The 12904-nt window shown below is 32.1% G+C and overlaps 1 protein-coding gene across 2 annotated transcripts in view; it reads right to left on the bottom strand.

The window, feature by feature from the left end:
* The window catches only part of LOC124356532 (leucine-rich repeat-containing protein 24), a 341675-nt gene extending 329109 nt beyond the window's left edge, over positions 1-12566 (bottom strand). For both annotated transcript variants that reach the window (XM_046807586.1, XM_046807587.1), the window contains exon 1: positions 12340-12566. The gene's annotated coding sequence lies outside the window, so the exon portion shown is untranslated. The remainder of the gene's footprint in view (positions 1-12339) is intronic.
* Positions 12567-12904: the final 338 nt, after the last annotated feature.

Here is a 12904-nt window from a genome sequence, read left to right as displayed (position 1 = left end):
GACCATTCAAAAATGTTATTTTTAAGCGAAATAAAGGACGCGAAAAGTAAATCTATAATAAAGGTATTGGAAAGTTGCAAAAATCTAGTGTCGGACAATGCACAGTGTTTTAGAAGTGTCGAACTAAAAAACTATTTATTCGCCCGAGGAATCAACCATCAATTTGTAACGCTATTTGTACCACATGGAAACAAAAGTGAACGTCAGTTGAGGACTGTAAAGCAGATGTTAAAAATTTACTTTAATTCGGATCAAACTAAGTGGGACACCAAATTAACTGAATTTCAATTAGCGATAAATTGTGCGACCTCGGAAGCTACTTAAAATTCACGATACGAAATTATGTTCGGAAATAGGCCTAACTTGGAACTGACCAATAGATGGAACATTAATGATTTATTGGACTGTGATGTGTCAAAGCCGGATAATTTGGATAGATTTCAAAGAACTGTGTTAAAATTAAAAAAGTCTATTTTGGCTAAAAAGAAGAGGGCAGGCTATAGTGATAAGGAATGTGAACACCCATTCAAAGTACACCATTTCCATAACCTTCAGTTGGCGATTGAGTTTCATTGATTTAAGCTTTTTTGTTAACAAAATCATTATCACTGAACGCACCTAACAAGTGGTGGGATTTTCAACTGCGGCAGTTATTTTAATTAATCACAGTGAGAGAAGTAAAATAAATACAAACCACGCGAGACTACAGCGACTAAACACCAGAATGTTTTGACATCAAAATGGCGGATGTAGCTCCGCCCACTGTCGCACCATTCAAAAAACGTATGTTACATTCTGGATAGCCCTTTAATTTCTTAGCGGTAACTCCACTAGAAAAAACAGCAAAATATTTTTTTTTCAGTTTTGGTTCAGTTATACGTATTTTATTCTTAAATTAATTTTTCGTTAAATTATTTGTATATTAATATACTTCTCTCTTAGTATTACATTCATGTATCTACTTATCTTCATCCTTTCACACATGATCCTTACGAATTATTATGCATGTGGATGCACTTCAAGTACTGAGCAGAGATGCACTGGCAGAGATTCGTTGTTCGGGTAATTATGCAACAAGGAGTAAATCTCTACAACACAACAGTTAAAAATATCTTACGATAGTCGTTTCTAACTATGTGAATAAACCAAAGTTCGTAAAGGTATGGGTGTTTTGGGTTTCTATGGAAGGAACCCTATTATAACATATACCTAGTACAATAAATTGTTTAAAAAAACCGTTGTTCGTTCTATAAGTAAGTATTTTAAATATAAATTGCAAATAAATTTATAGAAATAGTGATAGTCAATACTTTACTATCTTAGTATACCCTATTATTCAAATATAAAGATAAATTAATAATCTTGACATGACAACCAGAGTGTTCTATCTGAAGTTTATTATAATTTTTTGTTTTATTAGAGAATTTCAAGCTATTGCACATTATTTAACAGTGAATTTTAATACAAACCATGTATTAAAATTACAATTTAATAGCCAATTAAATTACCATGTATTGCCAATGTATAGGTAGGGCAATTTAGTTGTATGTGGAAAAAGCTCGCATCACTGAGAACCATATGGCTCTATCTGATTCTTAGTTGGCCAGCAGCTGATGTTGTTACTTTTGTTATATTCATACAGCAAGGTATTTTTAGGTTATTTTACACACTTTTTACTCATAAATGAGCCATTACAGTTATTTAGTGCACTATGAAGTGAAATATTGAGTATTCAGAATTTGAATATGATTCAGAAGACAGTAGTGGATCTGAATATTTACCTCCTAATCAACTGAGAGAAACGTTAGAGTAAGAAACAGGTAAGTTTACTACTAGTTCTTTTGTTTCAATACATATTTCAAATCAATCCTAAACGTCTGTATTCTGAACTTTAAAGTGATTAAAACAACTATAATATTCTTAGAGGAATAAGATACTTAATCGTTAGTTGTTTTTTTTATATATATATTTTCTGTAACGATAAAATAAATGTCACCTACTTTGGGCCTACAATAACGTATTGAAAAAACAAACTTTATGCAGTATTATCTACTTCAATAATGCATTTTATCTTATAAGATCAATAATCATTAATAATATATTTTAGATGAGACATTTTGAAATATAAAAAGACTAATTTTTTCAATGCAAAGTTATCTGCTCCTTTAAAGATATTTCAGAAGATAAAAATGTAACTTTAAACAATATAATAAAGCAATGGAGATGTTTCAGGAAATATATTAAAGCGCTTTGTTTTAGGCTCTTTGATGATGACAGGGATGCCTATATCAATGCTGGGACATCTTTTGATTTAGAAGAGGAACTAGGGGAGTCACTAATTTCTTCTTTTGACATTGACAGTTTACGACAAAAACAGGTAGACCTAGGCTAAGTATAAAGTATTTTTTCGTGGTCTAATAACTACTAAACCAATTAACAAAAAATTGCAAAAACTACTTTGAGTTTTAACTTAACTTAATTTTTTAAACATCTTTAAACAATTCCTTAAACTGGAATAGCCATTTTTATTTTCTAAAATTGGCCAAAAGCATGGATTAAAAAAACTGTCGTATTGACTAAAGTAACTCAGCTGAAATTTTATACAATAATTTATTTTGTTTTAAGTTGAGACATCGTGACAATGAATGAATTACGCCACAATATGTCATCCTCGGGTTTCCGTAACCAATGGAAACACAAATTAGGCCTTAAAAATGACTTAAAAAGCATGAACAAGTGCATGCCTTCTGTGATGTCGAACACACACTAAAATGCGATTTTCTTAATATAACTATAGAAAAAGAAAAAGAAACATCTGTATGCGTATTTTATTTTTCTATAAAAAGCTATAAGGTTCTATGTGTAGCTGTTTTTTAAACAAAATGTATATTAAGTGTTTTGTAATTTTTGAGCAAATATAGTATATTATGCTAAATATGAGTTCATATTCATTTTTCGTCCAGGTATAATTATATATATTTAATTTGAATGGGGTAGAAAGAGGAAGCATCATTAAAACAGTCTCCTGAACGTTTTTGAAGTATTCAGATAGAACCCTCTGGTTTTTATGTCAAGTAATGTAATTAAAAACAGAAGTGTGAGAATACGAAATCCGTGGAATATATTATTTTACCAAGAAATAAAATTAACGATATAACTCATTAATTACTGATTGGTTGCAGGGTGTAAAAACCATTTTACTATATTTTGGACTCATAAAAGAGAATAAATAAAATAAAATTACATGTATAAAAATATAATTACATTTTTATAGTGAGAAATGAAAGTTAGGTTCTTACACCAGACCGGTCTAAAGCGATTCCCCACAGCGGTCCGAGCCGTGGGGCGGACAACTCCCAAGGGAGTATGAGCCTTATTGACCCACTTTTCTTCCTCGGCGCCGCTAACGATAAAATGCCGCAGCATATGTTTTTCAATGTTAGCAATACAGATCCGTTATCGTATCGTAAAATTTAAAAACAGGTAACTCAGCATCAGCGAAATATTACAATTCCAGTTGTTTTGCATTGCTAAAATATACATTATACATGTATTCTCAGCCATTTCGATACATGCTAAGCGAAGTCTAATTAAAGGTATACAGCAAGAAATTAGTTAACCTTATTTCATCAAGAGCTCAATATTCTAAAACGCCTACACAAATTAAGTCGTGTTTGGTATTAAATTATTAATAATATAATGCATACAATTCGAAAACTATTAACACGTTAACTTGATTGAAGAGATTGCACGAAAATTATATTATATGTTACTTACTTGTTGCACCTTAAAAAACACGCTGTAAACATTTACCGTACATAAACTGGTTCTTGGACCTGATGTGTGCTATGTTCAACGTTACGCCATTTCGTCAGTCCATGTTTGAAGAAATTTTAGACGCTGGTTAGGAGGAAACCTATTTAAATTATCAATTTGAGAAACTATTGACAGACATTATATTTACATTTCTTTTCAAACCTTTACGTGTCGTGTTCCGATTTATTATATCTCCCTGACTGTATCGTTACAGTTGTATGAAGAACTCATACACTTCCAAGTAAAACTTTAGTTAGATTAACTGCTCATCCGTGCTGAGAAAATATCAATCCTAAATAATTTACTACGAACCATCTCTCTTAACTTATACCTTTAGCCGAGAGTACGTTTTCTTTATTTACGAAAACCTACAATATTGTACGTTTCTTATCATTTTACATTCAAACATTAGTTTGGTGTCCTATTCTAGAAATAATCCGATCAATGATCCGTAATGGTCACTCTTCTGGTGGTCGTAGCTTTACTACATAGTAGATAATATTGGAAATCCTGGAAATCACTTTATTATCTGCTGTAATAAAATTGTTTCTAAAAAACTTTGGAGGTTCTCTAAACTGCCGCAAATTACTAAAAGATAATTTCCTGTAAACTCTGTTCAATATAATGCACATGTACTTTGTTAAGTATCGGCAGATTTTTATAGTCGTGGTGTAATATCTATGCACATAAAAGCGATAGAGTTTTATCAGTTTGGAAGTCAGTAACTTGAGGGTTCTCAGTCCACTTTGGCCAATAATCCTACTTGGCGTTAGATCACTAAACTTCCTTGTGGCTATGAATATGGCTATGATAAATGAGTTAATTGGAGCCACACTTGCAGAACCATAGAAGGCTAATACATTCTAGGTGGCCGCACTTTAGACAATTGAATAAGCTAAACATTCTGTTATTTGTTTTTAAAATCACAGCTTCATTTGATTATAGCAACGTACTATTTAATTAATAAAAAATTTTGCGAATGAAATAAAAAAGATACTGTACTTTTAGTCAGTTTTTTTATTCACTTTTATAAATTAAAGTAGAAATACAACAGACCTTTCTACTGTAGGGATGAACAATATACAACGGTGCGCCTCAGAGATTCTTAAGTTTCTCAACACCGCCTTAGTTAATTACTAAAATAATGATCACATTGTCACATGAATCATTTCCTATATTATATAATAATCATATAGTATTACCACTATATTTCCTCCAAGAATAGAACTACTAATTATAGATGTGTTTCCTTACAACCAATATTCTGATTCGCTCAAAACTGTCCTGGTAGTTTCCATTTTTTCAAAATATTTCAGTTTTGTATTTAAAATAATCATAAAACATATCTAAGGTACGTTTTATTGAATTAGCGAAAAATGAATTTTATTATAATATTCTACCGTATTGAAAACGTCATCATTGCATGATTAAGAATAATATTGCCTTTTCCAACAGTCGTCTATCTTAACTTCTTATTTTGTGAGTAAACATATCTTAGAAGAAAAACTAAATTAACAGTGTCATGGGATATGCTAACCTGTACGGTACCAAGTGATTTAAAATTTATTCATAATAATCATAAAAATTTACATAATAATCTGTAGATTTTTGCCACTTTTATATTCTGCTACTATCACAAAAAATTAGCTGAACCTAATTTCCTCTGTCGGTTGTTTAATTACAGTGCGCACCATTGAACGTATCCGCTAATACGGACGGTTCATACAAGAGATAATAACAATAATAGTTTTATTTTCTTAGAACTTGTACACGTTATAACAATTGTCAAGGAAGAAAATAAGCTAAAATTTTGGATTCATACATGACATCTAGGTTACTTTTTTACATACAATGTATTCCATCCATCCTACTGCTAATTCATTCGAATTTCCCACTCTAGCACCAGTGTCAGTCAGCCAATCATGTGGTCACGCAAACATGTGCCATGAACTCGTCTGTACTGTAAAAAGCTTCTGAGAGCAATGCAGTTTTCAGACGAGTTTTAAATGCTCGTTTCCTATATTGAGATATTCCTTTTTCCTATTAAAACAGCATAACTTTGTACATATTTCTTCTGTAGCAATTATGTTTAAGCATACATATGCTCTCTATACATATGTATAGGATTTAAATTCACGGTGATCTATTTTACAAAATAAGAAACACGAACCATGATATCTAGTTCTTTCCTATTGCTCCATAATAACAGCGCTGTTGGCGTACTATATATTGTAGTTGTTTAGGAGGATAAACTCAGTCGTATCCGGCATCAGGTGCAAACTCATAATTTTATTTATCGGTTAATAGATACTAATTTATCTTGATAAGGATACCATGGTAGAAACTGTCTATACTTAATAATAGTGATTTTATATTCATAGTAATCTCTTTACGGAAGAACAAACTCCAACTATGTAATCTAGCTCTTACCTATCACTCCAATATAGAAGCGGTATTGATCACGTCAATATATTCTACTTTATTTAGGAACATTAACTCATCCCGTATATCCAATATCATGTGCAAACTCATAATTATGCATTGATTAATGGATAATAATAGGTCTTGATTTAGAAACCATGGTTTATACTGTATATATATATATATATATATATATATATATATATATATATATATATATATATATATATATATATTAATAGTGGTCTATTTGCAAAAGTACAATCACCAATTGTGTAATATAGCTCTTATCTATTACTCCACCATACCAGCAGTTTTGGTCACGTAAATAAATTGTAGTTAGTTTGTTACTGTAGCAGTACATTCAGTATCAGGTGCAAACTCATAATTATGCGTCAGGTAATAGATACTAATAGACACAGCTCTTGATTTAAACACCGTGGTTATAACTGTTGACTAATGCTATATTAACTAATCATATAGCTCATCAAATCAAATTTGCAAACATCAATTTATTCGGATTAGTGTGTTTGTAAGTGGATGCATAATATACGTGTACTATATGACGTAGAGGGGTTTAAAAAGTCCTTCAACCTAACAGATATACAGTATGTCCCAGTCATAGCACACATGTTCCAATAATAGAATTGTAATCCTTCAGGGATTAAAAAAGGGATTGAGGAAAACACATGCTCATTGGTGCATTCAATACTTGCTAGATACTATTCGTCCCCCTCCAGTGGATTTGGTGGAGTAGTGGTAGTGCACTCACCCGGCAAGTGAGAGATCCGGGTTCAAGTCCCGGCGGAGCAAGTACTTTTTGAATTTCAATATTTATTGAAATCAAATTCGTCTATTGCCATTGATACAAATTTAGTTAATGTATATGTATATATATATATATATATATATATATATATATATATATATATATATATATATAAAGCGTATCGATTAACGTAATAATTCATTAAAATAACATATTTTTATGGTAATTTTAAATGTTTCATAACCATCACTGTATCCTTTATAAATACCGCCATAGCCAGCAACCTCTCTTATGAGCACTATTGGTGAATATAAACTATGCTTTGCTGCTTCCTTACATTACTTAAATATCCACAAACACAAGCACTGTTTTTTCTTCATTACAAAAAAAGTATTTTTTTGTATTACACTAAAATTTACAGCTACAACAAAGTATATAATTCCATGACAATATATTAGGTAGATTGAGTAGAAATATACCTGTCACAAATTCCATTATAACGGTATTTCCAGGAGAACCTTTGCATTTTTTTTATGATTATGACCTCGAGAAGCCCAAACCTCGATAATGTGAAAGTTTACATATAATTCTACATAATAATAAATATACTTTAGAGAATACGATGGCAACGCTATTGTTCACCAGCTTGTTAGTCAGTCTTAGACAATACAATTTTCGACTGCTGACCGTTAATACTCGAGAAAAAATTTAACTCAAATAATTCCCAAAATAGACCAAAAACATAACTTATAAGTTGTAACTGTTTTAAATAATGTAAAACACTACAGAATATAGAGCATACGGTAACTACCGTATTTTATTATAAACGAGGTATAGAGATAATACTTACAAATAGTTGGTTGAGTTTGTTATCCAGTCTTAACCAATAAACGTTTCAAGATGTCGGTCATTCGCATTTGGGCAAAAACTTTTCTAGGGTGTTTCATAGCACAAATAAAAAACTGAAACTTTAATTAAAATTACTAAGTAATATTAAACAACATATATTCTTATTTACTTTTAGATGACACTTAAGGTTCAACGATTCTTGGCTTTTAAAGCTATACGTTTCTCCTGCTCGTAGAAGTATGCAAATGAACAGTTAAAAGGAAATGTGATCAGAAATATAATTTTGAATTAATTGGATTATGATAAACTTGAATCAAAAAATTTTCATCTCCTTTCCATCAGATATCTAACGGTGAGCGGTGAGCATGTACTTAATTAATTTTTTTATACTTATATTGGTAATAAAGAAAATCGCAGGCTAAACTTAAAAACTAATTTGATAAAGCTATACCAATATTTCCCATAAATAAACAAAATATGAAACACTAGTACGACATATTTCTAGCATTTTTTCAGTAGGCCTATATGGATGACAGTTTTCTTGTAACTGAATAAAAGGATGGATAAACGATAGAAGATTGTAAAGGCAACCTCAAACTGTACATTATAATTCAGTCGATCATATCAAGAAACTACTTATGCATACAACGGTCTATTACCACGTTACTCTTGGTCAGTAATTAGGTGGACGGATCAATACACCGCTAAACTCAGTCGATCACATCAAGAAACTACTTATGCATACAACGGTCTATTACCACGTTACTCTTGGTCAGTAATTAGGTGGACGGATCAATACACCGCTAAACTCAGTCGATCACATCAAGAAACTACTTATGCATACAACGGTCTATTACCACGTTACTCTTGGTCAGTAATTAGGTGGCCGGATCAATACACCGCTAAACTCAGTCGATCACATCAAGAAACTACTTATGCATACAACGGTCTATTACCACGTTACTCTTGGTCAGTAATTAGGTGGACGGATCAATACACCGCTAAACTCAGTCGATCACATCAAGAAACTACTTATGCATACAACGGTCTATTACCACGTTACTCTTGGTCAGTAATTAGGTGGACGGATCAATACACCGCTAAACTCAGTCGATCACATCAAGAAACTACTTATGCATACAACGGTCTATTACCACGTTACTCTTGGTCAGTAATTAGGTGGACGGATCAATACACCGCTAAACTCAGTCGATCACATCAAAAAACTACTTATGCATACAACGGTCTATTACCACGTTACTCTTGGTCAGTAATTAGGTGGACGGATCAATACACCACTAAACTCAGTCGATCACATCAAGAAACTACTTATGCATACAACGGTCTATTACCACATTTCTTTTGGTCAGTAATTAGGTGGCCGGATCAATACACCGCTAAACTTAGTTGATCACATCAAGACACTACTTATGCATACAACGGTCTATTACCACGTTTCTCTAGGTCAGTAATTAGGTGGCCGGATCAATACACCGCTAAACTCAGTCGATCACATCAAGAAACTACTTATGCATACAACGGTCTATTACCACATTTCTCTTGGTCAGTAATTAGGTGGCCGGATCAATACACCGCTAAACTCAGTCGATCACATCAAGACACTACTTATGCATACAACGGTCTATTACCACATTTCTCTTGGTCAGTAATTAGGTGGCCGGATCAATACACCGCTAAACTCAGTCGATCACATCAAGAAACTACTTATGCATACAACGGTCTATTACCACATTTCTCTTGGTCAGTAATTAGGTGGCCGGATCAATAGACAGCTAAAGTTTAAAAACAGATTTTTGTTGGCTTCATTTTACAACGCTATTTTTTAATAAAACTAACTGTAACTGGAACTGTTGTTGCATCGTTACATTTAACTAACAAATTAGATGAACAATGGTTATACGATCTTAAATGTTCAACCTTCCTGTTGCCTTCCTTGAATTCTAATGTTTTGATTAAATTATTATTATAAACGGAAAATATTGGATGAACGGGAAATCATTCAGAGTTGTAAAGGTTACAGGTCAATATGCAGATATCTCGTAGGCAAACTGACCCATAGACAAAGTTCTGCATGAAGCTTCAATTCTATATAAGCAATGCTCAGTTTCATGATGGTGAAGGTCACTCCATTAGAACTGACTGATGGATTCGCGTTAGCGAATATTGTTACATCGGTCTTTTGGTTAACATGATGGTAACGATAAGAGCACTGAATAAATAAATTTGATGGCAAACTAAATACAATCCTGTACGATTGTAACGTGTGACTTTGTGTACACTTTTATTCCTTACAGTAAAAAAAAGTAACGAAATCTAACATTTAAAGCTGGTGACAAGACATTATTTTATCCCCTACTGCGTTGCGAGATCGTTTCCGATTTGAAATTGAACTAATCACTCATAATAATAGTTGATATTATTAATTCTTATTGACTCAAATACATCGATGTGAAAATCACCGAAGTGATCACTTTGGTTTCGAAAGTCGGCAAAATAATGAATTGAATGACATTGGTCATTCTTATTAATTTAGAACACACGAATGAAAAAACGATTCTTCCAATCTGAACATCAAACATTTTACTACGTAAATGGTATCGGCAAGTTTTATTAACTCATAAAAAGCGGACTGGCAGATACAAAACACATTTTACAATGATTCTTTCTGATTTCACACTTCTAATTTGAATATAAACAGATTGTACAAATAAATAAGATAGGTAACTACTGCTACCTCACAGCAGTCGGATATCAATAGATCGAATGAAGTGATAAAACCGGGCACATTTCAGACGCTTTTTTTCACGCTCCGAGTTCTAATGGTTAATATTTGTTAACGAACAGCTCATATTCGTACCATTTTACATTTGGCTGGATCAATAGCTGTTGATAAACTTGAGATTATAATGTTAAGGCCAGTTGCTATATTAATTGAGGTCCCATCTTGATATATTTAATAATAAAATCTCAACAGTGCATAAGTGGTTCGCAGTTCACAGTAAACTACCACATCAGAAGAATGAATTCACCGATACTTTAGGACAAGAAATAATAACATTATTTATCTCAAATGGACAATTATCGTAATTTGTAATTTGCTGTTAAACACATTTATGACATTTAGTGTACACATTCTGTTCATTCAATAACAGTACCTACATTTTCAGGTTTTTGGTATTACAAAGAGCTCTTTTAAAGCTGTTATTAAACTTTAAAAATATTTTATTATTTTTGATAAAATGTTTACAAATTTAGTTTTTACAGGATTGTTGTAAATATTTAATTTTACCATTACTTATTATATAAATACCTGAAAACACGATTTCAACAATGCAAAAGTGGTGATTTCAAAGCTAATGGTGAATATGTTATTGTTAAAGACACCACATTGCAAAATTTTACGTATTTTAGTTGAAAGTGATGTTTTGTTTTTATAACAGTAGCCAAGTAAATAATGTGCAGAGTATGTTACCTAATTTGCTAGTTATGTGAAGCACCGTTTTAGTTACATCACCACACAAATGATCGATCTTGATTATAATTTCTTTATAAATACAGTAAACGTTGTTGATATTCGTCAAAGAAATAAAACAGTAATATTTACAATAACTATAGGATAACTCGGTCTTGATCAATTTGTTTTAATAAACAATAAAAAAATTTAAAATGCAATATATTATTCATTGTCACACATAATTATTGCATATAACTGTGTAGTAAAGGAATAGATAAGAGACAAAATTCCTGAATGTAAGTCCCCTACAGACAGTCAGGTCGTAAAAAGGCGATTTCACAACTAATTCTTACGTAGTAAGGCTAATCACATAAGGCAAAACTCACTAGAGCGTACACTTAGAATAATGGCTCTATTTAATGTATTTCTTAAGAAATGCGTTGTTTAAAGGTTTATTACAACGGGATTATTTCCCTCTGAGGTTAAATGTTCTATTTTAGTGAAAACATTATACAATTAATTTGTTATGTTCTCAGATAAAAAATTAAGAAATTACTACCTACAACGTCGTATACACTGTATTATTCAAAGTACATATAGCTATACATTACAACAGATTTCAGCTTTAAAAAGTAATTGTTAAAACTATTAATTTAACGACACGAAAAATTATGATAATATCATTAGTTGTATAATTAATTAAGACCATTTCATAAATAGTAACATAATTCACAATTACAATAATTTGGTTGTTGTTCCAATAAATTCTAATTATATGTTAAACTAGGAGATCGGCCTCAGTTCGTTTTTTTCCATTTAAGAGTATGTAGTGCTGAAATATTTACGACAATTCACTAATCACGTAAAATCGGTTTTATGGGCACAATTGTGTACATGTATTATATATGCACAATCATCATGTATCTTTCATTATATATTACAATAACACCGTATCAGCTGACAGCTAGTTAAAATGTATTAGCAATATAATAGGGACACTGTTACATACCTTTGCATTAATAATAATCCAATGTGTCACTGACACGTCTTGCACCTCCACACTCAAGTCGGATTAATCCAAGAAACGACATGTCACACAACTATATCCAATGGGGCACTTCACTGCACTCAGCTCTCCCGCCAATCACTCACGGCCGATGTCATAAAATCCCAATTAATAATGCATTAGCAGCAATAAACACTGGGGGTTGACAGGGTGACTCAGCCTTCACCGGGGTACTGACGCCTCTGATTTGACCGGGCGGCCGCCGAACACGCCCGAGTCTTGCCGATCCCTTCCGAAAACAGCTCATTCTATTGAGCGTGGTTTGAGGCAACGAAAAACTGGCCAAACACAGAATCATTACAAAGATCCTTTCGCATTTTTTAACTGTCGACGTACCTGTTTAGCTGCACATTAATTAAAATCAAATCGATATGTAAACATTCTGCCAATTACCGCTTGTTTACTCATCATAAAGTCGTTAACGAATTGTCCAATTACAGTCTGGTTTTTATAACTAGTGCTCATGTATTCTGTGACGAGAATTTGTTAATTACCTGATTGAGAAATG

The sequence above is a fragment of the Homalodisca vitripennis genome, chromosome 3 (genome assembly GCF_021130785.1).
Source record: "Homalodisca vitripennis isolate AUS2020 chromosome 3, UT_GWSS_2.1, whole genome shotgun sequence".
Classification (NCBI taxonomy): Eukaryota; Metazoa; Arthropoda; class Insecta; order Hemiptera; family Cicadellidae; genus Homalodisca; species Homalodisca vitripennis.
This window is presented reverse-complemented; position numbering and strand designations above follow the sequence as displayed.